Source organism: Callithrix jacchus, chromosome 11 (assembly GCF_049354715.1).
Source record: "Callithrix jacchus isolate 240 chromosome 11, calJac240_pri, whole genome shotgun sequence".
Classification (NCBI taxonomy): Eukaryota; Metazoa; Chordata; class Mammalia; order Primates; family Cebidae; genus Callithrix; species Callithrix jacchus.
Window position 1 is genome coordinate 118750260 of NC_133512.1, and position 17402 is coordinate 118767661.

Here is a 17402-nt window from a genome sequence, read left to right on the forward strand (position 1 = left end):
CTATGTTGCCCAGGTTGGTCTTAAACTCCTGGCCACAAACAATCCTCCTGTCTCAGCCTCCCAAAGTTCTGGGATTACAGGTGAGAAACCTCATACCTAACCAAGTTTTATCTTTTTGATAAAGGACAAACGCCCCCCTCCAAACAAACAACTCCTGCAGGTCACACTTCAAGTGTTTGCTGGGGGAGAAATCCCATTCAAACATGGTCTTTCTATTGGAAAAAGAACAGTAAGTAGTGGCTCACTCGTGTAATCCCAGCACTTGGGGAGGCCAAGGCAGGAGGACTGCTTGAGCCCAGGAGTTTGAGACCAGCCTGGGTGACATAGCAAGACCCTGTCTCTACAAGAAAAATTAAAAATTAGCTGGGTGTGGTGGTGTGTGCCTGTGGTCCCTGCTACTGGGGAGGTTGAGGCAAGAGGATTGCCTGAGCCTCAGAGGTGGAGGCTGCAGTGAGCAGTGATTGCACCAATGCACTCCAGCCTGGGTGACAGAGTGAGACCCTATCTCAAAAAACAAAAACAAAACAAAACAAAAAAACCCAAAACCAAACAAACAAAAAACACAAAAATAGTCTTTGGGTCAGGGCCCTCCCTACTCTCACTTAATCGTAAATTGGACTTTTTCATTCACTTCAGGTTCCTGTCTGTTGAAAAGTCTCTGGTTTGAGCCAGGCAACTTTGTGGTGGTCCCTTTAATCCCTATCCCCCCATCCCCTTTTCTCAAGTCAACTTCAGAGGCCTTGGAGGCTCCTGCTTCAGGGCCTATGAGGGAAGGAATTCCAGACAAATTCTTCACGGTCCTGGGGCTGAGGGATCAGCTCGGTGGACAAGATCTATGCTCTCCATGGTCATTGCCCAGTCTAGGATTTTGGCAGCTCTCCCAAGCCCACAGGCCCAGATGTGGGAGCAGTCTTTGGCATGGACAGAGAGCTCTTAGGCCTGGGGCCAAGTCAGCCCTTTGCCCCATATGAACACATGGGGCTGCCCCTCTGTACAGAGCACCTCTTTCCATCGCCTCTGGGTTTACACAGCTCAGAGAAGTATCTGGAGTCTGGTGGGGTTGGGGAGCAGGGAAGATGGAGTCACAGGGTAATCTCCGGGGACAACTCTCCCTTGACCCACAACAAATAAGAAGGGGAAGAAAGGACCTACAGCTTGAGAGTGGATTCTGGGTCACACTGGTTACCTCTTTTTCCTGGATTTAATGCATCATTTAAAAGATACTGTGGGAAGCCTTGTCCTTCCAGTTCTTTCTTGTTGGCGTTGGTACAAAGCTATAAACACAGACACACACACACAGACACACACACACACACACACACACACACGCCCTACTCCATCCTGTAACACACATTCCAGTCATTTCTTCTGGGTCACTAGGTCAGACTCTGGAAAACCCTAGCTGTAGAAGAATTCATGGCTAAAGAATTTAAGACTTTGAGAGAAAGTAGAATTAGGGAAACAAAGATCAGGAAGGCGCTAGAGAAAACCCTGATAATTGGTTTTGCGTTCAGGAGAGAGCCCAATCCAAGAGCACACTGAATAAATAATTTCATTTTCTGTTATTTTTGTCTGCTGCTGGCACAAGTATGAACTGGCTCAGCCAAACTAGCAAGCAAATTGACAGTGTGTCTAATCACTGGAATGCATCCTCCCTGCGGCCCAGCAACACCATTTGTAGGGGTCTACTCTACAGAAGCGTATTCAAAGATGTCCACTGCAGAATCATTTGTGATGGTGAAAAACTAGAAACAAGTTAATGCCTGTCAGCAGGTGAGTGGATGGATTGTGGTATCTTTGTACAGTTTCATGTTATTTTGCAGTAAAAATGAACAGCTAGATCTTCTTGCATCAACATGGATTGATCTTGGAAACACAATGTTAGCAGAAAAAAGTAAGTTCCAGAATGGTAGGTTTAGTGTGACATCACTTACGTAAATTAAGAAGCACTCAAAGCATTGCTAGGTGTAATTATGAGTAATACATACATGGTAAAGTATGAGCACCAGTGTGAGAATACCTACCAACTTCAGGACAGCTGGAGGAAGGAAAGGGGCACAAAGACTTCAACTGTGTAAGTTTTTTTTTTCTTTCTTCTTTCTTTCTTTCTTTCTTCCTTTCTTTCTTTCTTTCTTTCTTTCTTTCTTTCTTTCTTTCTTTCTTTCTTTCTCTCTATCTTCCTTCCTTCCTTCCTTCCCTCCCTCCCTCCCTCCCTTCCCTTCCCTCCCTCCCTCCCTTCCTTCCTTTCTTCCTTCCTTCCCTTCCCTCCCTCCCTCCCTTCCTTCCTTTCTTCCTTCCTTCCCTTCCTTTCTCTCTTTCTCTCTTTCTTTCTCTTTCTTGACAGTGTCTCACTTTGTTATCTAGGCTGGAGTATAGCAGCACGATCATGGCTCACTGCAGCCTCAATCTCCCCGTCTCAAGCAATCCTTCCACCTCAGCCTCCTGAGTAGCTGGGACTACAGGTGCGAACCACCACACTCCACTAATTTTCTATTTTTTGTAGAGATGTGGTCTTGCTATGTTGCCCAGGCTGGCCTTAAACTCCTAGACTCAAACAATCCTCCTGCCTCAGCTTCCCAAGGTGCTGAGATTCGAGGCATGAGCCACTGTGTCTGGCCTGTCTTGTTTCTTTTAAAAAATGATCTGACATAAATATGGCAAAATGGTAGCACTTGCTATTTCTGGTGGTGGGTACAAGGCTTTTGTTATATAACTCCTTGTCTTTTTCTATATGTTTGAAATATTTTACAGCTGAAAAAAGAAAATAAAATTCCAGAGGCATTTTGCACACATTTACATGAGTAGAAATGAGCATTTACTATGATTTTCCATTTTCATCCCTTCCCTGAAAAACACTTCGTTGGATTTCTCTTCCTTGTATCTTCAACGAAATGCTTATGACTAGGCATGGTGGCTCACATCTGTAATCCAAGCACTTTGAGAGGCTGAGGTGGGAGGATCCTTTGACCCCAGAAATTCAAAACCAGCCTGGCCAACATAGTAAGACATTGTCTTTACAAAAAATACAAAAATAAGCCAGGCATGGTGGTGTGCACTTGCAGTCCCAGTTACTAGGAAGGCTGAGGCAGGAGGATGCTTGAGCCCAGGAGTTTGAGGCTGCAGTGAGCCATAATCACGCCACTAAACTCCAGCCTGGGTGACTGAATGAGAGACCCCGTCTGCAAATATTCATAAATGTGTTTTTGTTTGTTACAGAAATATGCACCCAAAGGAGCATTTTTCCAGCCAATTATTCTGCGCCTTTCTGGTCTCATTTCTCAGTAATTTCTGAGTAATTTCTCATTTCTCAGTAATCACCCTCATCCCGATACATGGAAAAATGACCTATTTGACGTAGGCTGCATCCAATCTACTCAGGAGATTCCCTCTCCTCCTTCCATTCCCTGGGGCTGCAGGTCTCATCTCCCTCTGGGGGATCTCCTGGCAAGTGCCTGGTTGCCCCCCTGCCTAGAGGAGGTTCCCAAGCCTTGGTTTACTTCCCCTCTTCTTTCTTTACCATTTCCAAAGTTTCCTTGTGAAATTCTACTCCTCGGTCACCCCCACCTTCCTTTCTTTCTTACGATTCCACTAGAGCTGGCCCATGGGAACAGCGATCCTCAAACTTGAGTGTGCATCACTATCACCTGGAAAGCTCGTTAAAACGCAGATCGTGGGGCTCCACCTTCAGGGCTCTGATTCAGTAGGTCTGGGTAGGGTCCGGTGGTGTGCTGGGAACTGTTTAACAATGGGCTCTCAGAAAGAAAAATGAGCACTGATCTGTAATGTTCCGCAGTGTAAACACTCCCACTATGGTTGATTTCAAGCCCTCAGTGTGACCGTCACTAAATGTGGAGTTAGGGAAAGGACATGTATATTGGTTCTCCTGAAATGATACAAGCTGTCTCCAGCCACCCTTGGCACTGGGACCTAAGAATTTGATTATTTATTTATTTTGAGATGGGGTTTTGCTCTATCGCAAAGGCTGGAGGCTAAAGTGCAGTGGTGCAACCTCAGCTCACTGCAACCTCTGCCCCCTGGGTTCAAGTGATTCTCCTGCCTCAGCCCCCCAAGCAGCTGGGACTACAGATGTGCACCATTATGCCCAGCTAATTTTTGCATTTTTAGTAGAGATGGGGTTGCACCACATCGGCCAGGCTGGTTTCAAACCCCTGACCTCAAGTGATCTGCCCGCCTCAGCCTCCCAAAGTGCTGGGATTACAGGTGTGAGCTACCACGCCCAGCAAAATTTGCATTTCTAATAGGAGCCTTGGTAGTGCTGAGTTGCTCGTCTTGAAGCAATTCATACTTCAAGAATCACTGCCTGGGAGGGCTGAGCATAGGAGTATGGAGTTTGGGAAGAGATTCCTGGATTGTGTGAATGACCCTGCAACTTTGACCTGAAAAATCTCATCTCCCTAAATGGAGCCTAGAAAGAGATTTCATTTCACAGCAAAAGAGGCTCATGTCCTGGGGACCAGCACAGGCTACAAACCAGGGCTCTGTTTTGGGCTGGTGCACTGGCCTGAAAGTTCTGTGTCCTACGCTGAATGACCCCTGACCACAGACCACCAACCACACTGCCACTGCCTCAGGCAAAAGTCCACTGCCACCTTCCCTGGCTCCAGCGCTGGCAGCGAAGGAGCACAGATGGACAGGATGGGTGCACGAGAATCCTAGCGGGTGTTCCTCCTTCAAGAGAACAAACCATGTCTCTGAGCGTGCGCCTGGCAGAACCAAGCATAGACGCTGGGGAAAAAAGGGAAGGAAACGGGGAAGGAAGAAAGAGAGAAGGAAAGGGTTAGGGGTGGGGAGAGGGGGAGGAGAGAAGAGGATCCTAAACACAGATGCTGATGTGGGGTTAGCAACTTCCAGGGGACTTAGGATGCATTCAGGTTAGGTGAAAAATGAAAGCACCAGATGACACCTGTCCATCCCCCGACTCCAGCTTTATTCTTTGGGCTCTTTGACTTTCACTTTCCTGGTCACCTCCCCCAGGCCCAGCCCTACGATGCCACCTCTGGGAAGGACAAAGGAGGCTCTGTAGGCTCTGCCAGATGTGAAAGATCATCCGGGAGGCAGGCGGCATTACCATGCGGCCGTGTTGCTGCACACACTCGTGATATTATCCTGTTGGTGTATAGGATTATTCGTCATTAGGGTTACAGGGTGTAGTAACTCCAGGTGCATTTGACATTTCTGTTCAAATTGTACTTTGGGGAAATCCGGAGGTTTTCCTTGCTGGTAATTTATCTGGTTCCTTCCCCCAAGAGCCTGGCTGCTTCCTCACCTGCCTCCCCCGAAACTCCTTCCTGTGCCCTCAGTGGCTCCACTCTCAAGGACAGCCGTTGGGGGTCCCAGTCCTTGCTTTCCTACCAAGTGTGGGGTGGGCCTGGCAGAAGAGGGGATTGTATCTGATCCAGCACATTCCTCTCATTTCACAAATGCAGAAACCCAGGCCCAGAGCAGGATGGAGACCAGTTCAGGCCACTCCCTCCATGTGGCCCAGCTTGGATCCATTCCCAGGTCTCAGCTTCCTGGGAGAGGGGACACCTTGCCAAGGTGCCCCTGCTGGCACCTTGAACAGTCAGATATGGTGACATCAGCCACTCGGAAAGACTTCTCATTTTGCCTTCCACACTCCCCCAACTTCCTTCCTTTTCATTCCTGCCTTTCCTTTGTCACTTTTGTGCCACCTCTCTATCTCCTGCCTACCTCCCTGAAAGGCTATGATGGCCTGCAGATCAGGACAGTCCCTCCGGCCTGAGCCTCTCCCACTCTTGAGTTCTGACAATGCTGCCAGTTCTTGGAGAGAGCTGAGGGGACCTGGCTCCCCCTGGCTTCCCCAAGCCTCTCAGCCCACAAGGCCCGGGTCCTTCCTTCCCGTAAGACCTCTCTGGAGACCACACAACAGTGTAGGGACAACCGGAGATTCGGATCCAGATCGGATTATTCTGAAGTCCAGTTTCTCCCACTGCTCACTCCAGGTCTGGTAGCTGCTCCTCGTCATGGCGCACTCAGCCCTCAGCACACATCCGCAGGCTCTTAGCAGGTGAGTAGCCTGCTTGGGAGTAAAGTAGGGGGCAAAACGCCATGGCTGATTTCAAACAGCTGATTGCCAAACGCCAGACACATTTACACAGCTGTGGAAAGACAGCCGCACACAAGCAACCAAGCTGATGCCCCCCAGAGCTGATCCCCCAGACACAGAGTCGGGAGCCTTGCCTTCTACGGTAGGGACCAGCCGTTGTTCTGACATATTACACTGACTAGGACCCACCACGCTGTCAGGTGGGCATTATTATCCCTGTTTTACAGAAGCACAGAGAGGGCTAAAGACTTTCCCGAGGTCACAGAGCTGGTGCAGGACAACCTAGATTTCAATCCAAATTGGATTGATTCTGAAATCCGGGTTCTTTCCATTAGCATCGGGATCAGGAGGCTTTTTGGAGTATTGCCTCTCCTGAGCCCTTCTCCCTCTGGTGGGAATAGGTTCCCTAGGGTGGCAGGGATTTGAGTTGCAATTTGAGAGGCTCAAGCAAAGGCTAAGTCATCAAATGCCTGGGATGTGGACCCAGAACCCACTTTGAAAGGTGCCCTAGACCAGCCTGGCTGTAGACAGGCTCACTAAGAGGCTCCAGCAACTCTCCCTCTTCCCCCTCCCTCTATCTCGCCTTCTCTTCTCCCCTTCCCTTCTCAGGCTCTGCACCCCTCTGGACTGCTCCTCGCAGAAAGTCTGATTCTGTTAGGAAAGATCTGCAGGACTTGCAGTCCGAGTACAGAGTCTGGCACAGAGACTCAAAATTCCTTGAGTGACGCCACACAATGAAACTCTCTGGAAGCTGTGAGGTGCACTACCCCATTGTAACCACACGATGCCACCCTTGAGCTGCACACACATTCCCACCCGCCTGCTGGCAGCAGGTGGCAAAGCAAGAGCTGCTTTGCAGCTGGGTGGGATAGGGAGGGTCCGGGTAGCCTCAGGGGCAGGAGCTCCCGTGGTCACAGGCATTATTTAGCACTGCAGTTTTGCTCGTCGCCATCGTTTCTCTCCCACTGCTGTCTGGCTGTCACCTGGTAGGAGCTCGGTTTGCCTCACACCTGCAGTAATTGTTCCTGGACCCATAAACCCGACCTTTCCTCCTGAACCTCCACAGCAAACCTCCAGCCCCACTCAGGATCCTTTAGCACTTCTGAACTCAGTGTGGGCGACACGGCAGCTCACATGTTGCCTTAAAATGGCCTCCTGCAGCTTCTGCATGGGGAAGGAATCTTCCGAGGGCCTTGTTTCTAGGGCTGTGGCTCTGCAGCCATAGAGGGCTCGGGGAGGCCTGATGCCACACCCCTCACCTTGGGCTGTCTTGGCACAAGTGGTCACCCCAGGGCTGAGTGAGAGGATTCCAGATAAGGGGTCCCTGGCCCTGGCCATATCCTGGCTGGAGAGCACCATGGCACTTGGGAGCCTGGTCATCCATCTCATTGTCAATGGTGGACAATGAGATGGACGTCTCCGTGGTCACCCCCGACCTGCTGTGGCCTCACTGCAGCTTCAGTGTTGATCCCCAGCTACCCGGCATGAGGAGGAGGAACAGGGAATCTAAACCACCTGTAATTGGCATAACCCATTTTCAGCCCCCTTTAATTATTTATCGAAATGGAGTCTAGCTCTGTCACCCAGGTTGGAGTGCAGTGGCATGATCTCAGCTTGTTGCAAACCACTGTCTCTAAGGTTCAAGTGATTCTCCCGTCTCAGCCTCCCGAGTAGCTGGGATTACAGACGTGCGCCACCATGCCCAGCTATTTTTTGTATTTTTAGCAAGAGTTTGGTTTCACCATGTTGGCCAGGCTGGTCGTGAACTCCTGACCTCAAGTGATCTACCCACCTCAGCTTCCCAAAGTGCTGGGATTACAGGTGCTTCCAGCCCCTGCCCCCTTTAGAGGTGAAAATTCCACTTAGCTCTATTTCAAATCTCTCCATATCATATAGGTCCTTCTCTGTCCTTTATCCCAACATGATTCTCACCTTTGGGGAAGTTTCCTTAGGCCCCAACTGAACTCTTATATGTGACCCCTACTCTCAGCTCTGTCCCCCATCAGTCTCCCATCCCCTGGGGCTGACACCCGTGGGACCACCCCTAGGCACTAATTCAGTCCTTCCTCTTTTCTGTGGTGTGCAATTCCACCTCCTCTCTCTAGAGGTCTCTGCATCCTCAGCAAGCAATATTATTCACTTTAACAAGCCATCAGTGACTTTATTTGAAGGATTTGGGGATGGTTCACAGGATGAAGGGTGCAGCTGAAGATCCAGGCAAGGGCAGGGCAGACATTAGGCAAGCCAGTGATGCCGGCAGCGGAAGTTCATCATCATCTCACCATACAGCTGCTGGGATCAATCAGCATCAATTATTTTGTTCCCAATCTCATATCCTTCACAGATTTCAATTCTTGTATCCACCCAGTGGGCAGAAGAGGGGAGGACCTCGTAGGAGATTGGTCAAGGTGGTAGGAAAAATTGTAAAATAGACGTAAACGTTCTTAGAAGGCAGGAAGATTTTGCAAAAGGCTTGAGAGGGGGTTGTGGTTGAAGGCAGCCTAATCCTTTTACCTTGAACTAATAGCTTAGAACAAATAACAAAGGAATGTAAAGGTGTTTATCTCAATAGATTATTTACCCATGTGGTCCTAAGACCAACCTTTGAACATTCATGGATGAAACTGCTCTCTACTGGGGGTCAGAAATGTTAATAACCCTCTAATGGTGTTTACTTAAGACTTTTATTATTTAATCTGTACTAAATAAATAAAATGTGAGTATCACCAGCTGATGGAGGCAGCTGTTGGCTGTGGCAGTGGAGCCCTGGCCGTGCTGACAGGCAAGCCTGTGTCAGTGTACGTTTTTCATCTGTCGCTCAGTTAAGTCTGTGGGTCAGACTCGACAGGATCTCTTAGTGACAACCTACCCAGAAATGTCTATGGTGTGGGAGGGGTCATCCCCGAAAGGATCTTAGAAGGAGATCATCTGTATACAAAGGACAGAACACTGGGAGAGTCATGTGGCCTTCATCCACCAAAGCGGTTTTGCCTGGCTTCTAATTGAGCCACTCCTTTATTTTTCTTACCTGTGGAGTCTCTCATTTGACATTGCCCACTAGTAAATGATGAAAGGAGTGGCATAACTGAGGCCCAGAGAGGCTCAGTGCTGGATGTAAGGTCACCCAGCAACTCTAAGGGAGAGCCAGGAGACTCCAGTACCACTCACTGTTCTTGGGTTTGCTGTGACTCACCTGGAACCATTGGGGCGGCCTCCCCTGTGGACTGGTCCTCCCGCAGATACTTTTTGGGGTAAGGGCTTCCTGACTACTGTTGAGAGGAACAGCAAGCCCAGACCGCAAAAAGATCCAAAGGAGACAGCAGCTGCCCCGTGGCAGAGGGGCTGGAGGGGAGGCTGTGGCCCTTCCAAGGCTCAGCTAGCACCAGGAAGACCGAGTCAAGGAGGAGGAGCCAGGACCTGCAGGGAGGAGAGGAGGTGGAGAGGAGGGTAAGAAAAGAGGCCTGGGGAGAAGAAAAAGCTGAGAGCCCCGGAGGATGAGGCAGGCAATGAGAATCCCAGCTGTAATCACCTCCACCTCCCAAAGTTACAACCTCTTTATTATGAAAAAGAAGTGGCTGAGCTATCTCGAGCTGTTGAGCACTCCTGGGAAGGGGCAGTTTGAACCTGCGGCTCCCTTCATTTTCCCTGTTCCTCTCCCTGCATCCTCCTCAGAGCCTCCTGCTGTGCCCGGGTTTCATTCGGGTGGTCTGGACCAGGGTCTTTCTGGGGCCTTGGTGCTTCCTTGGTTCCACAGTGTTAGCACACCCAGTTCCCATGGGGGACCCTCCCAGAGTCCCCAAATGCTAAGTGCCCCAAGAAGAAGATGCCATCCCTGGTTGAGACCTTGGGGACAGACAGACATCTTTGAACTTGCAGGCGTGGGCTCCGCTCTGGTTTCAACAGACGCTGCTTTTATGGAGAAGGCAGGGTCCCAGGGCCAGGCCAACTTAGCCTGATCAAATTGTTCCTGCCCATCTCAAATAAGCCACTTCTCCAAGATGACAGCTAAGCCCTGTGCCTCACAGTGGCCTCCTGATTCCATAACGTGAGGTCAGCAATGCTACACAGAGGTTCCTGAGCCAGCCCGGCCTGGGTCTTACCTGCCTTAGAGGCTGCAGCCCTGGAGGAGGCAAGGAGGTCCCGGAACTGTCAACACTGCAGGTTTGCAGAATGAATAGTGTCCTCTGGTTCCCTGCAGAGCTCAGGATGTGATGGTTTATCTCTTGCTTTCCCTGAAGGTGTCAAGGAGGAATCGGGACCTGCTGGAGAAGGGCCCCCATGCCTTCCCCAGACTCCCAACATGATACGACATGGGCTTGTCAGCAGGGGCCAGCTGAAGGCAGTGGAGACAGTGGCCCTGCTCTGCAGTCTGGTCCCGGGAAGAGACCAGAATGTGGGGTGTGTAGCCATGGATGGGGGAGGTGTGGCTGTGGAGCAGGCTGCAGTAGAGAACTTGGGGACAGAGAGACTCTGAGGGTGCCTGTGCCGGGACAGGTGTCCACTTCCCTCCCCATGGGTGGGCCTGGGTCACTCTCAGGAGTACGAGGAGAAAACCCTTTCTTGCCTGTGGAGCAGGCCTCCCGTTCTTAGGTGCTCATCTTGGAGCTTGGGGCCATGTACCTGGCAGTGGCTCTGGGGACTGCTGAGTGGGGACTGCTGTCTTCCACAAAATGGAGACTTGCCCAGGGCAGCTTTCCGAGCTCTCTCCTGGGGTCGCCGGGTCCCACCCCCACCAGCATGGTTCCCAAGAAATCTCTTGGAACTCCAGTCCCTGACTCCCTCCTGCCCCACCTTCCTTGCTGCAGCCCAGGCCAGAACTAACACAGGGACAACACTGACTGGTGGCGGTGGGGTGGGGACATCCTCCTGGTGGGCTTGAGCTGAGCCACACAGGCCAAAGATCTTGGGCCACCAGGCAGGGCTGGTAAGGGCAGCGGTGAGCATGGCAGGCCCTGGCACTGACACGGGCCTGCCCCCATGGAGGGCACTTTCCCCTTGGCATCCCGGGGGCCTCCTCTTCCAAGGCTTCTCCTCCTCTTCAGATTCTGCACAGCTGGCACTTCCATGTCTCCGGTGCTGCAGACTTTCCCTGTGGGATCTCACCTGTTCCTACATCAGGAAATGAAAGTCCCACTTCCAGCTTTAGGGCAAAAACCTCAGAGTCCTCCCTGACTCCTTCCTGTCACTTTACCTCTCCTTCATCAGCAAACATTGTTATGTCTCTGAAAAGACTCTAACTGGCTTCTAACCCCCTCCAGCAGCCACTGCCTCTTACCTGGAAACAGCTCTCCCCTTTCCCAGCCTGCTCCTCACAGTCTCTTCTCCACGCAGCAGAGTGACCCCTTTCAAACAGTGTCTTCACGCCTGTAACTCCTGCGACTCCGGGGGCTGAGGCAGAAGGATCTCTTGAGGCAAGAAATTCGAGACCAGCTTGGACAACATGGTAGGCCCAGTCTCAGCAAAAAATTAAAATAAATTCGCTGGTTATGGTGGCATGCAGCTGTAGTCCTATCTATTTGGGAGGCTGAGGTGGGGGGAATGGCTTGAGGCAAGGAGTTCAAGGCTGCTGTGAGCCACAGTCACACCACTGCGCTCCTGCTTGGGTGACAGAGTGAGATCCCATCTCTAAAAAATAAAAATGAAAATAAATAAATACAATGTCGGATCAGTCTCACCTCTGCTTAAAACCTCCCTCCTACCTTCCCATCTGACTCAGAATAAAATCCACCACCCTACCATGGATGATAAAGTCAGGCATAATCCTGCCTGCACCCCACCCAGACCCCACCCTCTGCTGCCTCTCAGACCATGTTGCCCTCCCCACCCATCACGTTCACTCTCCTCCAGACACACTGGCCGCCCTGCTGGGCCTCGCATGGCCAACCATGCCTCTGCCTCAGGGCCTTTGCACTTGCTGTTACCACTGGCTGAGTGCTCTTCTCCTATAGATCCCCATGGCTCTCCATCATGGCTCACCCCCACTCCTCACTAGGTTTCTTCTCAAAGTGACACCTTCTCAGAGAAGCTGTGATGGTGAATTCTAGGTGTCAACTTGACTCGACCACAGGGTGCCCAGGTATTTGGTCAAACGTTATTCTGGGTGTGTCTTTGAGGGTGTTTTTGGATGGGGTTAACATTTGAATTAGTAGACTGCGTAAATCAGATGGCCCTCTGCATTAGTCTGTTTTCACACTGCCGTAAAGATACTACCTGAGACTGGGTAACTTATACACAAAGGAGGTTTAATTAACTCACAGTTCCACATGACTGGGGAGGCCTCAGGAAACTTACAATCATGGCAGAAGGGGAAGCAGGCATGTCTTACATGGTGGCAGGAGAGAGGAGAGAGAGAGAGAGAGAAAGAGAGAGAGAGAGAGAGCAAGAGCAGGGAAAACTGCCTTATAAAACCATCGGACCTCTGAGAACTCCCTCGCTATCATGAGAACAGCATGGGGAAAACCACCCCCATATTCCATTACCTCCCACCAGGTCTCTCCCTAGAGATGTGGGGATTACAATTTGAGGTAAGATTTGGGTGGGGATACAGAGCCAAACCATATCACCCACCCTAATGTGGGTGGGCCTCACCCAATCAGTTGAAAGCCTGAACAGAGCAGAAAGGCTGAGTAAGAGAGAATTCTCTCTGCCTGTCTGTCTTTGAGCGGAGACATTATTTTTTTTCCGGTCTTCAGACTTGAACTGAACATCAATCCTTCTTGGGTCTTGAGCCTAGAAGCTCTTGGGGCTTGTTAGCCGCCATATTTGTGTGAGCCAATTCCTTACAATAAATGTCTTTACACATATGCATGCACGCATGTGGGTCCTCATTCTCTAGGCCCTCACCTGCTTGGCTAGACTTCACAGTTCTTGTCACAACCAGACATTCTATTTTACAATTTGTTGCCATGAGGCAGGACCTCACCTGTTCTCGTTGTTGCTACATTTTCTGTGCCTAGAGGTGGGCCTGGCACATAGTAGGTGCTTAATAAATGTTTACTGAATAAACTCACAGATGAAATGAACCCAAGGGTGAGAATGTGCTTGGCAAACACAAAGAACGAGTCATTAACAGAGCCCAGCCCATGTGTGGGTCCTCCTGCTGCAGGAGCCGTTGCTTGTTGAAAACAGAATTCATAGCCTTTCCTCCCAAACCAGCAACCTTTCAGAGCTTTTCTGGCCGACCACTCCACCCGGGGGTCTGGACATTCATGGTAGAAAGGTGTCTCCTTGTAAGTGACAAGCGGGCCATGGAAACCCCCAACTCTCACCCCTCCAAACTGCTCCTTACCACTCCACTTAATAGAGAGGAAGCTTTCCTTGCAAAGGTAACAGGAAACAGATGGGAAACATCTTCCTCTTGAGGTGAAACGGCTGAGATGGAGCCTTTCCTCCGAACTCACTACATTTCACTAAATTGGGAGTGGGGAGGGGGAACAGGCATTGAAGCTGTGAAATAGAAGGAAGGGGAGGAGGAGGGGCAAAGGTGGGAAGGGCAGTTGGGGAGAACAAAGAGGGGACCAAAGCAGGGCCTCACTGGCCCCAGCAGAGCCTTTGTGCAAATGAGAGAAAGGGGACCCCTCTCCCTGACCTGACAGCGTGGCCAGCCCATAAGCCAGAGCTGGTTTCAGTCCTAGCCTGTCCCCTTGGCAATCACCTCTGTTCAAGGACAGTGGACACAGCCACACACCTCACAGGCTCGCTCCTCTCTGCTGACTGCAATTCCTCCCCCGCCCCTATTTCAGATCAGTCCTCAGGTTTTGCCTCCAAAAGCCTCTCAGACCCCCTGCCACCCGCACCACCAGCCCAACCTCCTGATGGTGGCCCCTTGCCCCTCTGGGAATAAGCTGTGTACTTGGCTGAGATCCCCACCTTCCCAGTGTCCCTCCTGGGACTTGGCAAGCATAAAACATGAGCTGGCACATGGACAGAGGTCTTCGGCTTCCCTTTCCTGCTTTCCTCCCATGCAGGCTTTTGGATCAGGTTCTGAAAAGGACTTTCCTCAGGCCACTCTCCTGCAGAGCAGAAGGGGTGAGGGACCCTGACCAGCACCTAAGATCACATAGAGCTCAGGGTGGGAGGTTGGATCTCCTTCTGGCTCAAATGTGTGCCCCACCCTGTGCCCCCTGCCCTTCTGCCTGGCACCCTCTGCACAGACAGGACCACCAGATCCTGCACTGTCCCTCCTCCCAAGCCCAGCTGCAGTCCCAGCTTACCTCCCACCCCTCCTCCAGAAATTCCTTCCTCCTCTCTCAGAAAGTCTTTACCATCCACCCTCCTCCTCCCTTTCCCTGTCCAAACCCCTGCCTGCTGAGTGGAGATAGATCCATCTCTCCTTCCTGGAACTTCCTTTGGTACCTTAATCCCTTTCCCTGAATCCCAGCAGCTCCTGCCTCTGGGGCCTACATCTGCCCCTCAGTTGTTAGCTTGGCAGACATCACTGAGTGCCTGCGCATGCCTCACCCTGTGCTGGGAGCTGGGGATGTAGAGACAAGCTCACCACAGACCCTCCCTTCCAGGAGCCTCCAGATTAGAAGGGAAGTGTGGACATTTCTCCCTGGGTGCCTGGAGCCCCTCCAACTGAACATCCTGCAGCAAGAGAGAGCATCAGCCTCTCTTAGAGCCTGATCTTTTTCCTGGGCAGCTTCTTCCCATCACACCAGCACAAATAATGATGGGGCAAAATCAGCAGCCATGGGGATGGGAGGAGGGTCCCAGAGGGGCAAGGCCCTGGGAAGGAGACTCCAGCCTGGAAGGGGTGAAGGGGAAGAGACAGGGAGGCTTCACCAAAGGTCATATTGAGCTGAGCTGGGAAGGATGGGAGGGGTTTTAATTTCTGAGACGAGGAGGAGGGCAGAGAATGGCAGAAGCCAAGGCTCAAGGCCGAGACCTACACAGAGAGGCTGGTTTGTAGGCACAGGAAGCGGAAGTGAGAAAAAAGGTGGGAAAGGAAGTTCAGGCAAAGCTTGCTGGTCCGCGCCAGGCTGAAGAGCCTGCATTTCTACTGCAGGCAATGGGCAGTGTCTGAAGGTTTTGGGAAACACCTGTGAAATTGACCGGAGGAGGGAGAGGCTGCTGCAGGTCGGGGAGAAAATAGAGGCTTCGCAATGCTGCCGAGAGGTAATGGGTGGGGGCTGACCCCGAAGGACGGATGTAGGAGACGAGGCAGCACATTTATGAGGATGTCAGAGGCAGGAAGGGATAAGGCACAGGTCGTCTGGGAGGCAGGGAGAGGGGTCCGGGCGACGAGGACGGAGGGCAGCCCAGAGAACAGCGAGGTGGCTGGATCACATGCAGCCTGCGGTTCAGCGAAATAAACAGATGTGGGAGACCCGCCACGTACAGGGTCGCTTTCTGCGCTCAAAGTGTAGGACCTGATAATGACGATGATCTGTGAAGGGCAAAAAAGGGACAGAGGGAGGCAGCCGTAGAAGCTGGCGGAGGAAGCAGGCGTGCCAGCCTGGGGGCCTCGCTGCGCCCTGCACACTCCGCTGCCCTCCAGGCTGAGCCCCCCGGCACTGTCCCTGCTTGGCTGAGTGGCGGGGGTCAGCGGGCAGCCTGGGAAGGAGGCGCTGCAGAGGGAGCCCGGTGGGCCTGGGCGGGGCGGGGCCTCCAGTCCTGACGGACGCGACTCCCTGCTCTGAGCTGGGAAGTCCGAGCAGAGGTCAGGCGGCCGAGCGCCATCGAGGGCTGGACAGCTGGCACAGGTAGAGCCCCTGCGTTCAGTCCCAACTGTGCCCGCTGCCCGGGTGATGTTGCTGCCCGGGTGGTTCACTGCGTCTGTCCCAAAGGCCAGCGCTAATGCCCCTTAATTGTAAAACAGGAGAGTTTCAGGCACAAAAAAGGGGGTGCCCCTACCTCAGTGAAGGGAGCCGCCATTCTCCTGGCTGCTCCTGCCACCGCGGCCACCTCCACTTCCTCACCCTCCGTTTCTCAAAAGTCTCAGGGTCCAACTCCGAAATGTCTTCTGAATCTACCCACGTGTCTCCTGCCACCCTCCTGACCCGTCCCGTAGAAGACCATCGTGCACTCGCGATCTTGTTGGCCACAGTGGCATTCTTCCTGGTCACTCCAAACACACACTTGCCCCAATAACCCATGCGCTCCTCTGCATCCACAATAACTTTTTAAATTCTCTTTTTTAAAGATAGCGGGGATCTTCCTATGCTACCCCGCCTGGACTCCAGCTCCTGGGCTCAAGGATCCTCCTGCTTCTGCTTCAGCCTTCTGAGTTGCTCTAACTTTTTAATGCAAATCTGCTTAAGCTCCTCCACTGCGTAAAAAAAAACCTTAAATCATTTCCTGCCGCTCTTAAAATTAAATCATTCTCGATCACCTGTCGACTCCTCGGCTCCTCCTGTGTCAGTCTTTCCCTGTCTCCCAGTGCTTTGGCCACGCTGGCTTCCTTCCAGCTCCTTGCCTCGGGGCCTTTGCCCTTGCTGTCCCCTCTGCCAGAACACCCTCCCTCCCTCTCGGCCTGGATAACTCCCACGCAGCCTGCCACAGGGAGCTTAATTATCACTCCCCCTGAGAGACCTTCCCAGCATCCAAATTCAATCCACCCTGTTAGTCCGTTGCATAGCACCCTGTACTTCTTCCTAGCACTTAATCTCCTTTTGCAAATATATAGGTACCACTGTGATTGTTTTGTTTGTTTAATGTCTGTCCCACTGTACTATAAATCCATGAGGACAGAAGTGTCATCTTGTTAGCTGCTACATACTCTGTACCTATAGTTAGTGTTGATGGAATGAAAGAAGGAAGTATGGAAGGAAAGGAGGAGGGGAGGAAGGACGGAAAGGAGAGAGAGAGGGGCGAAGGGAGGGAGGGAGGAGGAGGAAAGTAAGACGGAAGGACTAGAGGCAGGAAACTGGAGGTCATCTCCGGATTCAGGGTCTGCAAGTATTCTAAGATTCAGGTCAACAGAAGGCAGGTGATTTGTCAGTGTCTGTGAGAAACTGATCTTAAACAGCTCATCCTTCTCCACCAAGGGACAGAGGCAGAGCAGGGGCATTGGGCCCCAGTTCTAATCTGGGTGCTTTGTCCATTGTTGCTGCTGCTGCTTTTTTTTTTTTTTTTTTTTTTTTTTTTGAGGAGTCTCACTCTGTCACCCAGGCTGGAGTGCAGTGGTACCTTGACTCACAGCAACCTCTGCCTCCCAGGTTCAAGCAATTCTCCAGCCTCAGCTTCCTGAGCAGCTGGGATTACAGGTGCCCCCCACCACACCCAGCTAATTTTTGTATTTTTAGTAGAGATGAGGTTTCTCTATGTTGGTCAGGCTGGTCTGAAACTCCTGACCTCATGTGATCCGCTCACC

General features: G+C 51.6%; 2 long non-coding RNA genes across 3 annotated transcripts in view; one reads left to right on the plus strand and one right to left on the minus strand.

Annotated features, from left to right (window-relative positions):
- Nucleotides 1-2265: 2265 nt before the first annotated feature.
- Nucleotides 2266-17402, minus strand: part of LOC144578454 (uncharacterized) — a 48601-nt gene continuing 33464 nt past the window's right edge. The window contains exons 2-4 of the long non-coding RNA XR_013524281.1: nt 11364-11713; nt 10189-11197; nt 2266-9505 (exon numbers count right to left, since the gene is read on the minus strand). This is a non-coding gene — a long non-coding RNA (uncharacterized LOC144578454). The remainder of the gene's footprint in view (nt 9506-10188; nt 11198-11363; nt 11714-17402) is intronic.
- On the plus strand, nt 6940-11487 carry LOC118143792 (uncharacterized). 2 transcript variants are annotated; one of them, XR_008473491.2, is made up of 4 exons: nt 6940-7074; nt 9965-10249; nt 10327-10486; nt 11350-11487. It is a non-coding gene; the product is annotated as an uncharacterized LOC118143792 (long non-coding RNA). The 2 variants fall into 2 exon arrangements; XR_008473490.2 differs by having other exon boundaries at nt 11347-11484.